Raw genomic sequence first — 20288 nt, 5'->3', positions numbered from 1 at the left:
GTTGCCTCCTGATGAACACGACGCATTCCGTTGCCTCCCCATGAACACGACACATTCCGTTGCCTCCCCATGAACACGATGATGACGCTGTTTCTCCGTTCCGACCCAGCCATGTACACAAGCTCTAGCCGTACGTATGCGCGAGTAGGCGTTCGAGACCCTACCCGTATGTACGTACGTGGCCGTATTTTCTTTCTTGCACCCTGGCCGCTGTACGTACGTGTACATGCTACGTGCGCGCCTCTACTATGACACGTGCACGCCTCTACATCGACCTGTATATATGTACGTACACGTTCACGACCAGAATGACAATGCTATGTACGCTTCGACCAGGTGGGTCCCGACTGTCAAACACTTCCTTGCCTGTGAAGATGTAGTTGGTGGGTCCCAGCAGTCAGGGGGGCGAATCGTTTTTTTGCCCGGACACACTTCCTTGCGTGCGAAGATGTAGCTGGTGGGTCCCAGCAGTCAGAGGCAAATGTTTTTTTCATGAAATATGGTGGCCCATCCGGTGGGTCCCTGCTGTCAGGTGGAGGAATAATTATTTTGCACGTAATAAGGAGACACTTCCTTGCTGCGGCCTTGGACCTAGCTGTCAGCCTCTCCACGTACAGTCCACGTCCGATGGAAGCCATTCCTTGACCACGTTGACCACACCGCGCCGAGAGCACCAGGGCAGTGGACGAAGGCGAGGCCTAGGAAGGGGACGACGCAGAGCCGGGGAAGACGCGACAGTGGATGCCCACGCGTAGAGGAGTATGAGGGTTCACTTGTTCGCTGCGGTGTGAGGCTGCCGTCGCCGCAGAATAGTAGGGGGTGTGGGTGAGTAGAGGGATGGCCTAGCCAGAGATGGGAGTAGTAGGGGGCGGTGAGGCCTCCGCCGCATCGCAGCCGGCCACGGGAGGCAGGAGCACGAGGCACGACCGGCGCTGGTTTGGGCGGCTGGAGCAAGAAGACCAGAGGTTGAAGAAGCACTACGACCGTTGGATGGACATCGTACGGTCACTGGAGCTAGAATCGTGCATATTGACTAAGTTGACAAAGCCCTCCGTCCCCGTCAACTTAGTAGGCCCACAAGTCAGCCTGCCACTATACTGGGTCCTAGCTAACAGGGGGAGTATTCATTTTTTTTGTGCATAATAAGGAGGCACTTCCTTACATGCGAAGATATAGCTGGTGGGTCCGAGCTGTCAGCGGGGGTAACGTTTTTTTCGCGAAATACAGAGGCCCTTTCAGTGGGTCCCTGATGTCAGGTGGAGGAATCATTATTTTGCGTGTAATAAGGAGGCATTTCCTTGCGTGCAGCCGTGGACCCAGTTGTCGGCCTCTCCACATACAGTCCACTTCAGATGCATGTCGGTCGTTGACCACGTTGACCAGGCCGCGCCGAGAGCACCAGGGCGGTGGACGATGACGAGGCCTAGGAAGGGAACGACACGGAGGCAGGGAAGACTCGGCAGTTGTTTCCCACGCGGAGGGGAGTATGATTGTACGAGGGTTTACTGGTTCGTCTGTCGTCGCCGGAGAATAACAGTAGGTGTGGGTGAGTAGAGGGATGGCTAGGCTAGCGATGGGAGTACGGTGGGGCGGTGAGGCCTGCACGGCAGCAGAGCCGGCCGCGGGGAGGAGGGAGCAGGCAGTCCCGCCGGCGCTTGTTTGAGCGGCTGGAGCAGGAAGAGCAGAGATTGAAGAAGCACGACGGCCGTTGGATGGCCATCCAACAGTCACTGCTTGTGTGTCAACCTTTTTTTAGGAAAGCCTCAAATCTGTGGAAAACAGCATACAACCCATCTGCCATTATTTCTAATAATTTACAGCCCATTTGCTAATTCTTAAGGTTTTTTTGGAGCCCATATTCTTTTTGTTAGCATTACAGCCCATATTGTGGACACGGTTAAAAAATTATACGAATTTTTGCATATTTCGGTGCGGTCCGAACTGTTTTTAATCCCGAAATTTCGACTCACATTCAAACTGATTTTAAAAATAAATGTATATCAATATAAAATCCAACAAATTCTCCACACATAAAAATTAATGTAATTTAAAATCTCGAAATGAAAAAAGATATTTGAAACTAATTACCGGTTTGATGTGTTTTAAAAATATACAGCCCATTTCTCATTACTGATAGGCCATTTTCTCGGCCAGCCGAATGAAGCTCTCCTCGTCTTGAAAGATTTGCAGCCCAACAGGCCTAACAAAGCGACTTACTTGGCAAATCACAAAAAAACTGGGATGTGGCCGTGGACCCAGCTGTCAGTCCATTTGTTTTTTAGTCCATTTGGTGGGCTGGGTGAAACAATGATGTAGCATCTATGCAGCTCGTTTAAATTCCGTTTGCATTTTTCTCAAAAAATCCGTGGACTTGCTGGGCTGGGTGAAAATATCATGTTGGGCTAGACGGGGAAAGTACTGGGAGAAAACTCAGTTTACATCAAAAAAGGAAGTGGGAGAAAATTCAGAGACCTGCTGGGTCCACCTGAGGAGGGGAATATGTTGGGAGGAAGGAGATTCAAAGCACGGCAGCCGAGTGAACTAGTTTTTTTATGGACAAGTGAACTAGTTTACATACATAAGAAAATAGCCACTAAAAAGCAATCAGGTTAATGGGTTCTTAAAAGAAATATTTCGGACAAAACAGATAATTATGACACATAGGCTAATGCATGAAACACTCAGATGATAAAGGCGCTTATAAACAGATAAAGTACAACATCTAGACCTTCCTGGCACGCTTGATCATGACGATGCGGCTGTCCGTGTACTCGTCGGTTACAGGAAGCAGACACGCCCTCATGTCCAAGATCTGCCTGTACATGTCGTAGCATGCGTATGCGTCCTTGGCCGCGTAGGTTATGTAGGCTAGATTCAGAGGTACCTCCCACATGTTCAGGTCGTCTTCTTTCATGTTGGCGTATCAGGGGTCGATGATGGCCTCGGCGAGGTCAACCACGGAGTCCTTCTCCTGCCCGTTGCTGATGATCTTGTGTTGCTTCTGGATGTCGACAAGCTTGTTGCACCAGATGGCCGAATCGTCGTGTTCTTCCTTCTCTCCACCGTAGCGAAGGTGCAGTCGGCGCTGCCGATGAAACGGGCGAATGCTCCAGAACCTGGTGCAGCCATAGGACTGAGGCGAGGCAGAGCTTCACCGAGTCCGTATCGTTGGTATACATCACATTCAACTTGGTGCAGCCATAGGATTGAACGGCAAACTCAAATGGGAACTCCTTGCTGAAGTCCATATCCAGCAGGCTCACCCCTCAGATCGCCATTGGAGTCTCGAGTGAACGAGTGTGTAGGCAGCGGCAGCAGTTCATTTTTCAGCTCTTGGGGAACTGGATTCAACAGTAAGCTAAGTGTGTAGAGGCGACAACAATTACTACCCCTCCCTCGTCCGCTGCACGCTCGGCAGAAGATGCACCCTCGACCACACGTCGGTTCACGAGCGGGTCTGTATTGGTACTGTAATAACAGGAGTTAGTGGTCACTTTACTTAAATTTAATTAGCTTTAATAGAAATTTATACTTAAAACAAGCAATGCATTTGCTCGTTCTATCAGTGCCACAGGATCAACATCCACAGCAATTAGAATTATTATTCTCAGGACGCACACGATCAGCACATTTGTCGCACTTTCACAAAGATAATACTACCAAGTTTGAACTGTTTGTTATGGTTGTTGTCCTCTGCATCATCATGCCGTGTTTCCCAGCTTGCAAGATTCAAAACCAACAAATAAGATCCAAATAATAAGTACAACAAAGATGCCTACACATCTCATTGATTCCCAGCTTGCAAGATTCAGAACCAACAAATAAGATCCAAATAATAAGTACAACAAAGATGCCTACACATCTCATTGATTCCCAGCTTGCAAGATTCAGAACCAACAAATAAGATCCAAATAATAAGTACAACAAAGATGCCTACACATCTCATTGATTCCCAGCTTGCAAGATTCAGAACCAACAAATAAGATCCAAATAATAAGTACAACAAAGATGCCTACACATCTCATTGATTCCCAGCTTGCAAGATTCAGAACCAACAAATAAGATCCAAATAATAAGTACAACAAAGATGCCTACACATCTCATTGATTCCCAGCTTGCAAGATTCAGAACCAACAAATAAGATTCAAATAATAAGTACAACCAAGATGCCTACACATCTCACTGATTCCCAGCTTGCAAGATTCAGAACCAACCCATTAGAGCCTTTTGATAAAGTGAATATCGGGATTAAATCCATCTTGGCTAGCCATGTCATACAATCAAAGAACTTGGCGAATGCTCTTGACCGTCACAACATCTGTAGTTGAGTATTCCTGTTTGCACAACATGTTTGCACAACACAAACAAGGAGATAGGAGAGCATGATTTCGCTTTAATAGCGGCCTCCTTGAAATCAACCTCCAGCTCTACTTGGATGAGGTCTGCCTGGACTTCCATGATTCAATTCATGCGCCTTTTTCTGCAGTTCACCTGAAATGAAGCAAAGATTGCATCATTCAGCTAGCAAGAAGTACTTGCTCTTGTGAGCTGGCAGGTTCTTCTTTAGTAGTTGCACTAAAATTGAGGAACATTAAGGTTGGCTGTCCGGCTCATGTAAGGTGCAACTATAATTTTCTTACCCTTTTGTGCAGTTCCACTAAAATAAAGTGCCATTGTGGTGACAGTGACGGCTCCATCTTGCAAAGGCTAATAAAATCTTGCACGAGATTACCAGCAGAACTTGATGGAGATTTTGGAAACTCCCATCACAATTTTGTGCAGTTCCACCAAAATTGAGAGATGTTGCCCACGTGACATTTTAGTTGAACTGCACAAGACACTCATTCCAAAAAAAGTGTTTTGTGCAGTTCACCAAAAGGAATAGCAACAAGGTGAAATGGATATCCCTATCTGCACAAAATGATAGAAAGTAAAGAGTTGCTGGTCAATAAGAATATACGAAACATATACAAAATGAAAAGAAGCATCTTAATTATGTTCATGGCAATCACGCAAGGACATTAGAAATTTCAAAATGTCAGCAATGCTTCATGTTAGCAGAAGCATTACGATCAACAATGAGATTCCTCAAATATGGGATTATTAATGGTGGCATTGCTTGTTTACCAGACACAGTAAATCAACAGCAGCTAAAGAGTTGGTTTAAGGGCATGGGACCGTGGGGACACCAGGACACTCAGCAGCGTAAAGGAGCAACTTACTTATCATACTGGGGAAAACAGCAGGAGTGCCATTGTACTATGTGAGGGCAGCAAATCTAATCCTAGAGACCTTGTACTATGTGAGGGCAGCAAATCTAATCCTGGAGACCTTTTACTATGTGAGGGCAGCAAATCTAATCCTGAGACCTTTTACTATGTGAGGGCAACAAATCTAATCCTGGAGACCTTTTACTATGTGAGGGCAGAAAATCTAATCCTGGACATACTCTGTTGACTTGTCCACCAGCCGCCACTTTCTATCCTTTTTTCAACCAATAATAGATCCGTTCCTTATCCAGTTTGTACTGTATTTTCCCATTGTTTCCCTTTTCAACCAAGAGACTGGTTGGGTATCCGATCTCTACTACTTTCACCATATTATTTTCTCTTTGAATCAAGTCCTAGATTCATGCTACAACTTTCCCCCCTTTCTTCGTTGTTTGAACAAAACCCTAGATTCGAATGCATGAAGTAGCTTTACCTCTAATAATACTAAAAAATTAGGTGGCTTTGGAAGAGCTGATGGGAGTAGAAAAAGATGCACATGCAGACACGTGGGGAGCTGGGGTAATAGAGCAAGGCCGCTTTCGAAGAACTTATACCTGAGGGTCGCCGGGATGTCGGCGGCGGCAGGTCGGATCTGCGGACAGTACGGCGGGGTGGAAGAAGGGTCGGAAGTCCTCCCGAGCCAGCCATGTGTCGGAGAGAACAAAACGGGCAGAGGATCGGGCCCCTCCGGCAGCTGTGGGTTTCCTCCCTCGGCGGCGATGACCGCGTGAACGATGCACCTTTTAGTCCTCTATACACACCGGCCGAAGGGATCCGGCCGGATTTGTGACCAGCGGTGAGCAGAGAGAAAATGTTGCTACCGCTGTCTTGTTTATATCTGGAGAGGATGAGAGAATGAAGAGAGCAACCCTAGTAAAGCAAGCGCTCAGGCCCCTGCGTCCATATATAGTGGAGTGATTATCTTTTTTCTCTCCACAACAAGCGTTTCAATTTGTGTACGTGGCATTAAAGAAAAGAAACTCTCTATTTAAGGTGACTATTGTACGACTCCTACTTACTACTACTAGTAGTACTACAGTATTGTTCACTTGTGCTCCCCTCCCCTCCATTCATTGAACAACCCCACGGGTGAATAAACATACAGTAAGTACTGTATTTATATAGAACGGACAAGCTCGAACTATTTTCGCGTAGTTAAAAGTTGAGGGCGGGGCTTTTCCCGGGCAGTACGTGCGGTAGTTTTCGGGTAGGGCCAGAAGACTATTTTAATTTTTCAAAAAAACTTTGAGACGGCCACATAGCATGGAGCCGACCCCAACGATTTTAAGCTTACAGGCACGGTACACTCTATCCTAGACTACTCTACACATGAAACTGCCACACAAGCGTGCGGGCTACGCTTGGCTCTTCGCCTCTTCGGGAAGTCGAACAATGATGGAATACTACTGCACTGGAGGAGTACTATAGTACGCTTCTGGCCATCTGACACCGATTGAACTGCTGCATGTCCACCGCGTGCGGGAGGGAGAGCGTGTAGCGAAAGCTTCTCCTAGTCTTGCCAGCCACCACGCTCATGGGCGAGGGAGGGACGCTCCTGCCTTTGCGTGCATGACAGGTGGGCCCGACAGGTGTGTGGCCAACCTATCATACAGCCAAAGGCAGGTGCAGTTAAGTCCGCGAGGGAGAGGATAATCAAACTTCTCGTTGATGTATGAGTTGATGCGACACATCAAAGCACTGCACTCGATATATTTCAATAATTTGCATGTGTGACTCCCAGATGCAGAGGCCGGGGGTCATCATCCTCCTTTTCGATAAAAAACAGATGCGTGTGTGAGAGGACGAGTGCGTGCGTGCACCTCTTCTCTTCTTGTATAACGTACTACTAAACTCAAAGTACAAGTTTTTGTGGGTGGCACGATGGTGCGTGCGAGAAGTCCCGAGAGATAGGTTTAATGCGTCTGAAAAAAAGACTAGCCTAGAGCTCGCCACGCGGCTATTGTTTTTCTCAAAAAATTATGTTTATCAATGCATTAATTGCAATGCATGCATTCATAAAGTACATGCATTGGTCAATTTTCTCTTAATACTTGCATGCAATGATTTAATGCACCTTGGAATCTGAACATGTGTTGGGGAACAACCAAATTGAGCCTTATAAAATGGAAAAACTAAAATTTTGAGATAAGCCCTATAAAATCGGAAAGGAGGGAGTAGAAAAAGAAGTACTCCATCCGGGAATATTGCCGCACTTCAAAACTAGAACCGTCAATAAATTTTGAGCTTGCGTCTTGTCACATTCCAAATTACTCCACGCTATATTGAATTGCAAACCCATTCACACCGATCACAACCTAAACGGTTTCCCACTTAGGAGCATATTAGTACTCAGTTATAAATACTAGTATGCCAAGATGACTGCACATTCCTCCTCAACTCCTCATCCACAAAAACAAAGTCATTCAGCATCCTTCCCTTGCATCTGCCATGGCCAGCGTGAGTTTTGGGTCGAGAGATTGCCACCAGGGAGAGGCAAGCATGGAAGCGGAAGCACGAGAGATGTCCCGCCTCATTGCGAGAGCAGCCGACATGTCCCGCCGTGTGGAACTAGCAGCACAGAGGTCCCGCCGCGCCGCTGAAGCAGCACGGAGGTCCCGCCGCACCGTCGATGCAGCAGACTGGTCCGGCCACGCCGCGGAAGCATCAGAAATGTCCCGCCGCGCCACGAATGCAACAGAGATGTCCCGCCACGCCGCGGCGGCCTGGGAAAATTTCTCGCGGGCAAGCGACGACTGTTACAGGCGAATGCATGCGATCTTCCATAGCCAGATGGATCAGATCTCCAGCTCGGTGAAGTTGCAGGACGACATGATAGCCTCGTTTGAACAGGCTACCGGCGTCATCCGGCAACTAAGGGAGGGCAATGAGAGGCTCCGGGTCGAGCGCGACCTGCTGAGGGAGAAGATCGTCGGAAGTGCAGACCAGCAGGAGGAGACCAGTGCCTTGTTGAAGAGGACCGGCGTCATCGTCAAGAAACTTATGGACGAGAATGACATGCTCCGCAACGAGCGCCAAAGGCTGGTGGAGGAATCCGTGGATGTTCTCAAGTAGCGTCTTAAGGATACGAAAGATCTCATCGCCGCTCGCCACGGAGACTAGTTTCCTGGTTTCTTTTGATGTAATAATTGGTTTAGGATGTGGATTGTGTCGTCGGTTGTGAAATGTTGGGTTCTAGCGCGGATGTTTGGCCTTTGTTAGCCTCTTGGGATGTTGCGATTTCAATCTGGTAGCTTTTAGTCCTTCGTGTTAGGCCGGAGTTGTGCTGAACTTCTTGTGAATTGTGGTGGTTTTCAATAATGAGAATCGGAAGGGGCAAGACCTTCTTCGATCAAAAAAGAAAAATTAATCATCCTTATATATTCATCAGTCTTGCTATAAGTCGTAGTAGATGCTATATAGGTCCGTCGGATCTTACATCAAGATCCGTGCTTTTAGATTTTCTTTTCTCTCTCTTAAATCTCAGTCGAGTGAGACATAGCCACACCATTAAACAGAGGCTCGGGCGCCATTAATGGAGACCTTGGGAGAGAGCTGGACGGCAGATGGAGGTCAAAGGGCTCTCCTCCCGATAAGCACGCGCAGGGGTCTGATCGCACGCCTCTCGTATTCAAATAGCTACCCTGCACGGCGCCTCCTAACTAATAAAAAATGGGGATGCGTGGCGGCACGTAAATGGTACTAGTAAGTAGAACGCCCATGGTTTCAATAATACTTGTGTTTCCAATTGAAACGTGACATCACTTGTTCCAAAATGACTTTGTTGATTGTTAATGTGTGCGCCTTCGCAAATCAGACTGCAAATTTACCACAGCATATTGGTGCCATGTCATGGCACCAAGCCAAGTTTCATTATTTTCATGCGTGTTTTGGATTTACAGGAATTAAAAAACCAAGTTTCTCAATGTTTCCAACCCAGCCACGACCCAGAATTTTGAATTTCATTCCCATTTCTTGCATGGAACCTAGAAATTTACCCGAGGACACACATGTGATTTTTCAACCAACTTTGGTGCACTGGAACATGTGCTTGTATTTCAAATTTGAATTATGCACACAAAGGTGACACGTTCCCTCCCTGAACCACGAGCCTTCTTGAGAGAAGCTCCGATTTGCAAGAAGCTTATACCAAAATTTGTTCCTATTCGGCCAATTTTTTTTACCACGGCATGGTACTACCATGACATGACACCATGCCAAGTTTCATGATTTTAAAACCAAGTTTCTCAATGTTCTTGACCGAGCCACGATGCCCAGATGTTTGAATTTTATTCTCATTTTTTGCATGGGACCTACTCCCTCCTTCCATCTATATAGGGCCTAATGTGTTTTTCAAGACATCCTTTGACTGTTGACAAGATTAATAGCACATGATATGTATACTATGAAAATTATATTGTTGGAAGCTCCTTTGACATACAAAATTGAAGGTATGCTTTGTGTAAGTTGCATGTCATATATTATTGCTCTAACGTTTGGTCAAAGTTAGCCTCGAAAAATGCATCAGGACCTATATAGATGGAAGGAGGGAGTAGAAATTCACCCGAGGACACAAATGTGATTTTTCAACCAACTTTGGTGCACGGGAGCATGTGCTTGTAGTTCAAATTTGAATTATGCACATTAAATGACCAAAAACTCAATTAGTGTGTAAATAAGGCCAAACGAAGCCAGAATAATTCCAAAATTTAACATGGCACTCATGTAGTTCTATGTTGCCTTTGTAAATAAACTCAAGGGGGACAACGTATATCATTTCGCACTCAAAGGTGTCACGTTCCCTCTCAGAACCATGAGCCTTCTTGAGAGAAGCTTCAGTTTGCAAAAGCTTATACCAAAATCTGTTCCTATTTGGCCAATTTTTTTACCACAACATGGTAGTACCATGACATGGCATCCATGCCAAGTTTCATGATTTTCAGACATGTTTTGGATTTACAAGAATTTTAAAACCAAGTTTCTCAATGTTCTCGGCCGAGCCATGATGCCCAGATGTTTTAATTTAATTCTCATTTCTTTCATGGGACCTAGAAATTCAGCTGAGGACACAAATGTGATTTTTCAACCAACTTTGGTGCACGAGAGCATGTGCTTGTAGTTCAAATTTGACTTATGCACATTAAATGACCAGAAACTCAATTAATGTATAAAAAATGACAAACGAACCCGGAATAATTCCAAAATTTAACAGGGCACTAATGTAGTTCTATGTTGCCTTTGTTAAGAAACTCAAGGGGGGGGCAGCGTATATCGTTTCACACTCAAAGGTGGCACGTTCCCTCTTAGAACCACGAGCTTCCAAATCGGCCCAATTTTTTACCACAACATGTTAGTGCCATGACATGACACCATGCCAAGTTTCATGATTTCCAGGCGAGTTTTGGATTTACATGAATTTAAAATCAAAGTTTCTCGATGTTCTCGGCCGAGTCATGACGCCCAGATGTTTGAATTTCATTCTCATTTCTTCCATGGGACCTAGAAATTCAACCAAGGACACACATGTGATTTTTTAACCCACTTTGGTGCACCGGAGCATGTGCATGCAATTCATATTTAGATTATGCACATTAAAAGTCCAGAAACTCAATTGTATAAAAAGGCCAAATGAACCTGAAATAATTCCAAAATTTAACAGGGCACTCATATAGTTCCATGTTGCCTCTATAAATAAAATCAGGGGGGAGGCAGCGTATATCATTTCGCACACAAAGGTGACACGTTCCCTCTCGAAACCACGAGGCTTGTTGAGAGAATCTCCGGTTTTGCAAGAGGCTTATACCAAAACTTGTCCCAATTTAGCCAAAAATTATACGTATGAAAACAGGGTTTAGATTATCCCAAACAACTCGCTACCTAGACCAATAATGTACTATGATTTGAATTCAACATAAAATGGATACAAATATTTGAATTGGAGAGCGTATGGTACATGTAGTTCACAGTGAAATATGATTACTGCTATATGTATGTTTTTTGTTATCAAGATAATATGTAAATTATTGTATAACTTGACAACAATCGTATTCAAATAAGGAAAATTGATTCAAATTTAGTCCATATGGTAGACCACAATATATATGTTCACATGGTGGAGTAAAATGTTCATGTATGATGGAAGATCAAAATGTATGACTACATCAATTATAAATCGCAAGGTCACCTAACGATATATTCAAATTCAACATAACGTGGATTCAAAAATTGAAATTCGAGATCATGGCATCTGTAATTATATAAAAAGGGACATTACTCTTTCTTTGGTGGGAATTGATTTGTTTTTTGTTGTTGTTGAGGGAAGTGCGAATCGATTTGGTACTGTGCAGGGTAATCTTGTTCTCCCGATTTTTTTACATTTTTCTTGTAGTTCTTTCAATGGCATCTATAGCAATATAGTGAAAGGTGACATGACTCTCTTGTGTCTTGTATGAATTGTTTTTTTACACGTTAAGTTTGTTCTGCCGTACAAGGAATCCGCACCTTGTTATCCCGAAATTTTCAAGCTTGAGTATCTTTTGTCTCACCTGCTTTGAAACTCCCGCTTCTTATACCCGCGCCGCGCCTTGTTATCCCAAAATTTGGAAGCGCGCGAGAACTCCCTCCTCATCCGAAATCGCTCCCGCAGCCCAGACACGCGAAATCCCCCTTCTACCCCTCAGCCGGAAATGAAGCTCCACGTCGCGGTGTCAAAACCGGTGGGGGTACGCTGGTAACTTACCCTACATTTCGGACAAGTGCGTCCCTAAGCTTGGCTCCCCCTCCCCCTTCGCCCCCCATTCGTACACCGAGGCCGCCAAAACCCGCGAAACCCCACGCTCCTCCGTCGGCCTCATGACCGCCGCCCAGCCGGAGACTCTTCCCGGACTACATCGTCCACCGCAACAGCTCGCCGTCCCTCATCCACCGCACCGGATGAGGATCCATTGTCGATCTCGTCGTCTCGCCGGATCAGCCGCCCCATCCTCCACCTCCAAGGAGCTGCCCCGACATTCGCCTCGTCTATCGTGCCACCTCAATCCCCACAGCACCGTCTTGACCTGCCCCACCGGAACCGCAGCACCCTCACCAATTCCTCCGATGAAGCCGAGGCCAACTCGGCGCCACCAAGGAGGTTCTGCACTCACCGCTGCATTTTATCTTTTATTCGATCTCACGAGGCTACCGGTGCTCGATACCGAGCAGACATGGCGTGTCTCCATCGACGGCGCCGTCGCCGTCCACATCATCCACGGCGTCTCTCCCCCATGTCGTTGCTTCCTTGGCGGCGACTTCCACAACGGCACTAGCTGCAGCTGCTTCGGCTCTCGCTCGCGCTGCGGCTCTGTTCTTGCTGTCGGTCATGCTGCTGCACTGCTCTTGCTTTCGTTCGTGCTGCTGCTCTGCTCTTGCTCTCGCTTGCGCTGCTGCTGCACGACCTCCGGTAGCTATAGGAGTTGCTGCTTTAGCACTGGCTCGTGGTTCTACTGCACGACTTGCTCTCTGCTAGTGCGTTCCCTGCTCGAGCGTCTGCTAATTTAGATCACTGCTTCTCTGCTACTAGTGCTCGAATGCCCTAAACATCTATTGCAATGCTCTGTTACTAGTTCAATCAGTTTTGACAGTAAAATTCAGTTTCGACTGTGAAGTTCATTTTCTTCAGTTAAATTCAGAGTGAACAGCACTTACAACATCTGTTGGAGCGGCCATGGCGCGGCTGATGCGTTTTACATCTAGCACTTTTTGGTGATGTATTTTACATCATCTATTGCAGATGATATTAGGGTCCCACTTCAGATTAACGTTGTCTGTCTTGTCATGCTTCAGCCTCGTCGCCGTACACCTTAGCGGAGCTGCTCCAATGACGGAACTATCCATCACAGCGGAGCAGTACCCTCGGCGCCGTTTCCAGAGACCTCGGATCTTCTTCCCCGCCTCCGACAGTCACACCAGCATCATCACCATCCTCCACGTCCAACCCAATGATGCTGAGGTCCACAAGGCTATGCCAAAGAGGTTGTACACTCGTCGCATCACTTTGTTTCTCCATTCCTCTGTTCTTCCAATTCATGTGAGCCAAACACCCAGGTTGACTGAAACCCTATGTTTCCAAATGCTCTGTTTTGCACGTGCATTCCTATCCTATTCCTGTGTTTTTCCTGTCTGTCGTGGAATTGTCACGGCAGATGTCCTAGTGTAAGGACTTAGTCGCGAGGCCAACGCATCTATGTGGTAGCTTGAAGGGGTTGAGCGGAATCGAGAGACGCAACACACAAGACGAGGATTTAGACAGCTTCGGGCCCCGGGAAACATCATCCGGTAATAACCCTACATGCTGTTTGTGGCTAGGTCTCATTATGATTATGAGGAAGTCACCGCAGCCGGCTCTCCTCTTGGTGTCTAGCCCTAGATATTGTTTCTTGTTGCTTGTCCCTCTTTGGGGAGCCCTGCCCCTCCTTATATAAGTTAGAGGGGCGGGTTACATGTGGAGTCCTAGTAGGACTAGGATTAGTCTATCTTCTCTTACAAGTTGATTACAAGTCCGGGTCTTGCTTCCTCGTAAAGGAGATATTCCTCACGCCTTTCCTCTTAAGCCGGCCTACCATAACGTAGCCGGCCTTCTGGGCCTTGAGCCTCTTGGGCCCCCGGGTCTTGTCGCTCCTTTGATCTGCTTGCCAGGTCACCCATAATTCGCTAGGCTCGGGCGGGTCACTTAGTGAGTCGTCTAGTCAGGGCGGGTCATTAGTGAGTCGCCAAGTCCGGTCGGGTTATACATCTGGCCGGGTCATACCGCGGGGTATATCCCTGACACTGTCCCTACGTTTATAGAATCCTCCAATTCTAAGGAGCCCTTACAGATTTACTTCATTTTCAGATAGGCGTCAAAGAAAACTCTTTGTGTTATGTCCTGCTCCTGCCGTGCCGTCATCCACCCCACCTGAGGTGCACCATCGACAGAAGCGTTCACTACAGCAGAGATCCCCCCTGCAGACTTCCTTTCGCCGCCTCAGATCATCTTCCCCGTTGCCGACAGCCACGCCAACTGCATTACCATCATCGCCTGAGCAGATGAACCTGAGGACTACACAGTTCCGGAAGAGAGGTTGAAGTCTTTCGTGTTTGCTTACGTTATACATCGGTTATTATTACCTGCTACTTTATCGTTCAATCTTGAGTTTTGAATTGCCCATGGGTCTCATATCGAGCCATCAACAAATAGTATCTGTCTACTATCTGGTTCATCTAGGGTCTTCTATGTGGTTCATGTTGGGTGGGCAACAAACAATAGATGATCCATTGTCTATCTTTTTAAACTGAAGCTATAATCTACCTGCTATCATTAGTTTTGGATCCATGCACTCGTTTGCTACCATCAGTCTTGATTTTTGCATGCACCCCTTAGGCCTTACAAAATCTAACTATTTTTTTATTATGCATGTCAGATATTGTACACAATCCTACTGAACATGTAGAGAAAAAGAGAAGACCGTTGCGTGCGAATATAATGTCATGCAGACGCCGCTCCATGGTGGGCGAAGTGCCCCCCCTCCTGCATTTCCAGATTGTATTCCAGAGGAAGATAACTGTTCAGATGGAGATTCAGAAGGAGCCGACCACGCCTATTTACCACCTGAGGTGTTTGCTCTAACCTGGCATGCTGATGTTGGTCATATCATGCATATGGCGCCTTGCATTGCTTACATTATACATCTTATATGTCATCAACTTAGTTTAGATTTGCTTTGTGTGAATGCCACCTGTTTGGTTTCTATATCATACTCCCACCATTCCTAAATATTTGTCTTTTTAGAGATTTCAACAAGTGACTACATCCGGAACAAAATGAGTGAATCTACACTCTAAAATATGTCTATATACATTCGTATGTGGTAGTCCATTTGAAATCTCTAAAAAGACAAATATTTAGGAACGGAGGGAGTATATGGGAATTATGCAATGCCATCTTCTTTAGCCAGGCATCATATACGTGAATCATGCAATGCCATCCGTTTAGCCAGTCATCGTATATGTGAATTGTATAGTGCCATATTTTTCCATAATGTATTCCATTTGTCAACAATGTTTATACATTCATCTACTCTTCCTGTGCATCAGCCATTTGAGTCGGTCATGGAAAAATCTGGAGTGAAAACAAGGTCTTCTGAGCAGTCAGTGCTACCTGTCGATGCAGATTTCTTGCTGGTTACAGATAGCTCCTCAGAGGAGGATTCAGAGAGAGATGATCAGTCGTATTCCCCCCGAGGTGCATGCTCTAACTTGGCTGGGTTATATTGCTCATATCATGCATATGGTGTCTTGCATTACCATGCCATCTACTTAGATTAGACATGCTTTGTGTGAATGCCTCCTGTTTGCTTTCTATATCAGATATGTGAATTATGCAATGCCATGTTTTTCAGCCAGTTATCATATACGTGAATTATGCACCGCCATGGAGCCAGGCATCATATATGTGAATTATCTCATGCCATCTTTTTTTTCATTACGTATTCCATTTGCGACAATCTATGTATATTGAACTACTCTTCATGTGTATCAGCCATTTGAGCCGGTTATGGAAAAATCTGGAGTGAAAACAAGTTCTTCAGAGCAGGCAATGGTACCTGTTGAAGCATATATCTCGATGGTTACAGGGAGCTCCTCAGAGGAGGATTCAAAGACAGATGACCAGTCCTATATCCCACCTGAGGTGTATGCTCTAAGTTGCAATGTTTATATTTCTCATATGATGCATATGGTGTCTTGCATTGCTTAGTTTAGACATCATATGCACAATATTGAATTCTATCTGCTTAGTTTAGAGATCATACATGCGAGTGCCAGCTGCTTAGTATATGAATCAATTATGTCAATTATATCATGCCATCCTGTATACTTAGACAACATGTATGTGAATTATTTCATCCCAACCTATTTTAGAAAGACATCATATAGTATTGTCATGTCATCCTGTTTAGGTACTCATCATATGTTGAATTATGCCATTATATCCTCTTAAGTTATCCATCATATATCTGCAACTGTGTCATGCTATCCTGTTTAGTTAGGCATCATATATGTGAAATTGTGTCATGCTGTCCTGTTTGGTTAGACAACATATAAGTGAATTACCACATCTGTCTATCATACAATGTCTGTACGTTCAATTTCTTTTCTTGTTTATCAGCCATTTGAATTGGAGGGGGTGATGGCAGTATCTAAGGGAGCAAAAAGCCATTCTTCACAAAAGACAATGCTACCCGTCGATGCAGATAGAACCATGGTTGTACTGGCCCACAAACTAGCCCCACCACACATAATCGAGACTCTTCCAGATTGCACACTTACACCGTTGGGCAGAGAACCAGTTACAACCCATCTAACCGCAACCCCAGCGGATAGTAACCCACTTATAGTTGACAAAGCACCATGTCCACCATAGAGTACCCCCACACGAGCAGTTTGTAAAGCTATTGTAGTGCCCAAAGCACGAAGACCACCACAACTAACCCAAAACTCCACGTTTAAAGCAGAAGAGCAACTGTTCTCAGGTCAGATTCCGTAGCTATGGTCCATACTCCTTTGCAACACTTATATTCTGTCTATGCTGCTGTGTCTTAAAAATATATGAGTTGAACTGTGTCTCTATCTTGATTAGGGAACATAAACTAGAATGATATGGACAATACAGTGACCATAGTACATAGATATATGTTTGTTTCATGCTGTTATCCTGTCCACCTTACTACTGAACCGGTTTACCAAAATGAGTTTCATATACTACAAGCTAAACCTGTGATGTGTCTGCTTGTTTCTCTTGTAGTATACAAATAGAATATTGGAGAAGAGCACCCCACTATGCAATGGTAGAGAAAGTAATGCAGATAAGGTTCAAGATAGTGAGACAACCCTGTTGGTCTCCAAGAAAGGTGATAAAAACGATCTTGTAGACAGTGAGAAAACCCCACAGTCCTGCGTTGATGTAGTGTTCGAGTTACTGGCCAGTACCGCTGGCACAAGCTCTTCGAACTCGCTGCCTGAATCACTTCGGCTTCTTCAGTCTCAGCTACGAGTTGAAAGGCATCAGTCAGCTGTGTTGCGGCAAGAAGCCGAAGGACTGAGGAAGTCCCTGTAGAATTCAGATGCGTACTTTCTTGTGCAACAGCAAACGCTGGAGGATTTAAGCGCCAAACAAGAGAAAGTTAATAAGCTTGCTAAGCATATTGCCAGCATTATGGGTACCCAGGATATTGTTTCTTGAACTCTTCTGAAGTGGTTTCAGTTCTGGACTTGTTTTGCTGCGGCGTTTATATGCTGCTTTGTTCCCTATATTTGCACCGGTGGCGAACTTTGATGCCCAGTGGATGTAATATGTGTAATAGCCGTGATAGCCTAGCATAAGTTGCTTGCTTATTTATTTCCTTGTTTTCTTGTTTATTTGCTTGCTTGTAGTTAGTGCAGTATGGACACTGGGCCTCGTACGGGCCATAGAAATAGTGGGCCCTCTACGGGCCATAGAAACAGTAGGCCTTCTACGGGCCGTAGAAACAATGGGCCTTCTACGGGCCGTATCATCAATGGGCCTTATACGGGCCATATGATCGATTGGCCAAACATGGGCCAATAACAGGCCGCATTATGGCCATAAACGGGCTAGAGTTGGAATCGTCCGTTCATGTGCCGACCATAACAGGCCATCTTTAATAGGCCGTATTTGATGACGCTATGTAAACGGCCCAACGTATTAACGGACCACAAACGGGCCGACTGTAACCACGGGCTGAATTTAGCCCACAAGCAGAAAATGACAGTAATGGGCCGTAAGTAAACGAATGCTGGAAATGAGCCCAAGAATAAATGGGCTCTGAGAAGGCGAAAGATAACATGGGCTGGAAACGGCCCAACGGAATAACGGGCCGTTAATGGGTATAAAGTGATACATTGTTCATTACGGGCCAGTTTCACCACGGGCCGTTAATGGGTGTAAAGTGATACACTATTCATTAAGGGCCAATTTCACCACGGGCCGTTAATAGGCCAAGAGTTACATAGGGCCTCATATGGGCCGAAAGACATCATGGGCCATACATGGGCCAAAAGTGAAAACGGGCTGGAATCATATTGGATGGCCCAGATGACGCTACTAGGCCTAATTCGGATAGGGCGTAACGGGCCTTGGGTTAGCGGGCTGTAAATGGGCTATATGCGAACAGGCCGTTAACAGGCTTTCCATGGGCCAGCCCGCCACCTTTTGACCAAGTCAAATGGGCTGGCCTTTTCACAGGAATGGGCCTCTGTTGGGCCGTGCCACGTGTCGACGTATCATAGGCGCCTTCTGTCCAATGAGTGGATGACATCTGTCCCAACGATGAGCCGACACGTGTTTCCTCCAGCCAATGATGATATTACATGTGGAAAATCCCCATTGGCCAGGGCTGTTAACGGGTTATCGGATCCAAAACCCGACCCGATAGCTTAACGACGTTCCATTACGGTGGATGCCACGTGTCGGTCACCCTTGACGAAAGCACTTCTGTGACGCGCGATTTATCGTCATGGAAGTGGACACTTCCGTGATGATAATTTTGGTAATGTCATGGAACACTTCTACGACAGCACAGGTATGACTATCTTGATTCTGTCATAAATTTGTCATGGATGTACATGCATGACAAAAAACACGACCTACTATGACAAACACGTATCATCACGGAAGTGTATTTTTTTGTAGTGTTGGCCTAAGTTGGTCTATGGCCACGGCTGCCCTGGCAGATATCCATAATAGTAGTTGTTGGGGTCGTACTGAGATGAAGAAGAGGAAGGCTCCGATTGCCACTGGCTGACAATCATCTCCGGATCCCACTGGTAATTAGACTGTCGTGCAGGATCAACTTGTGGTTCAGGCTCTGGCTCCTCGGCTGGTGCAGGATTCCGGTAGGCGTGAATAGCCGTCAACGGAACAAGGTACGTTCCTACAGATAAATCAAACAAAGAAGGAGTAGGCAGGGTAATAGTCTCAGGATGATGTTTATTAAAGAACAATTGATATTTAAGCGCCCCTTCCCTATTCTTAACAATGAAATCATGTGACACCATACTTTTATAATCTAAATAAACACGAGGCAGCACTTTTTCTTCCTTCTCATAATGCCTAATAGGTATGTTAAAATGTGCAGCTAGGCGTGAAGCATAGATGCCTCCAAAGATGGGGCCCTTGGTACGGTTCAGACTTAACCGTTTGGCAATAATGCCGCCCATACTAAAAGTGTTATCACTGTATAAACCATGGAGCAAAATAATAATATCAGGGATACTAAGGTTTCCACAGTTTCCGCGTCCAATTAAGCAACGACTAGCAAATAATGCAAAGTAACGTAAAACAGAGAAATGTATGCTAGTGATTCGTGCATCAGAAACCTTCCTTGTTTCCCCTACAGTGATAGTATCAATAAACCCCTCCACATCATCATGATGTGGTTCTTCTGTCTTGCCCTCAAAAGGGACTAAACAAATCCGACAAAAATCATAAAGTGACTTCTCCTTATGTTCATCATATAAATGAAACTCCACCATAGGTGGCAACTTCCTAGAATGGAAATGAAAGTTTTGCACAAAGGTATTTGTGAGTAAGAGATACTAATCGCATTGGTCGTGGAGGAAAGCGGTGAGGCCTGCATTTTTAGCCAGTTCATGAAAATCTTCATAAATACCGACTACTCTCAAGAAATCATCGGAGGGCCATTCACACGCCCGAACCTCCGCAGTGCGCGGCAAATTATACTTAGGCTTTGGTGCCTTTTCCTTCGAGCTTTGGCTCGATGAGCCCCTCAATAGCCTCCTCATCATTTTCTGAAAAATTCTGAAATTTTTAGTAACTTCAAAATAAAAGTAAACCAAACTCAATAATATTGATAGCAACTACTCCTACAAGTGCCTAGGGCCTATATCATGCATCAAAACTACTTTTGACCATATAAATTTGACATGCAAGCTCAAGAACAGGGTCACCTAAGTAGCAAAAAT

The sequence above is a fragment of the Triticum urartu genome, chromosome 1, assembly GCF_003073215.2.
Source record: "Triticum urartu cultivar G1812 chromosome 1, Tu2.1, whole genome shotgun sequence".
NCBI classification, from domain to species: domain Eukaryota; kingdom Viridiplantae; phylum Streptophyta; class Magnoliopsida; order Poales; family Poaceae; genus Triticum; species Triticum urartu.
This window is presented reverse-complemented; position numbering follows the sequence as displayed.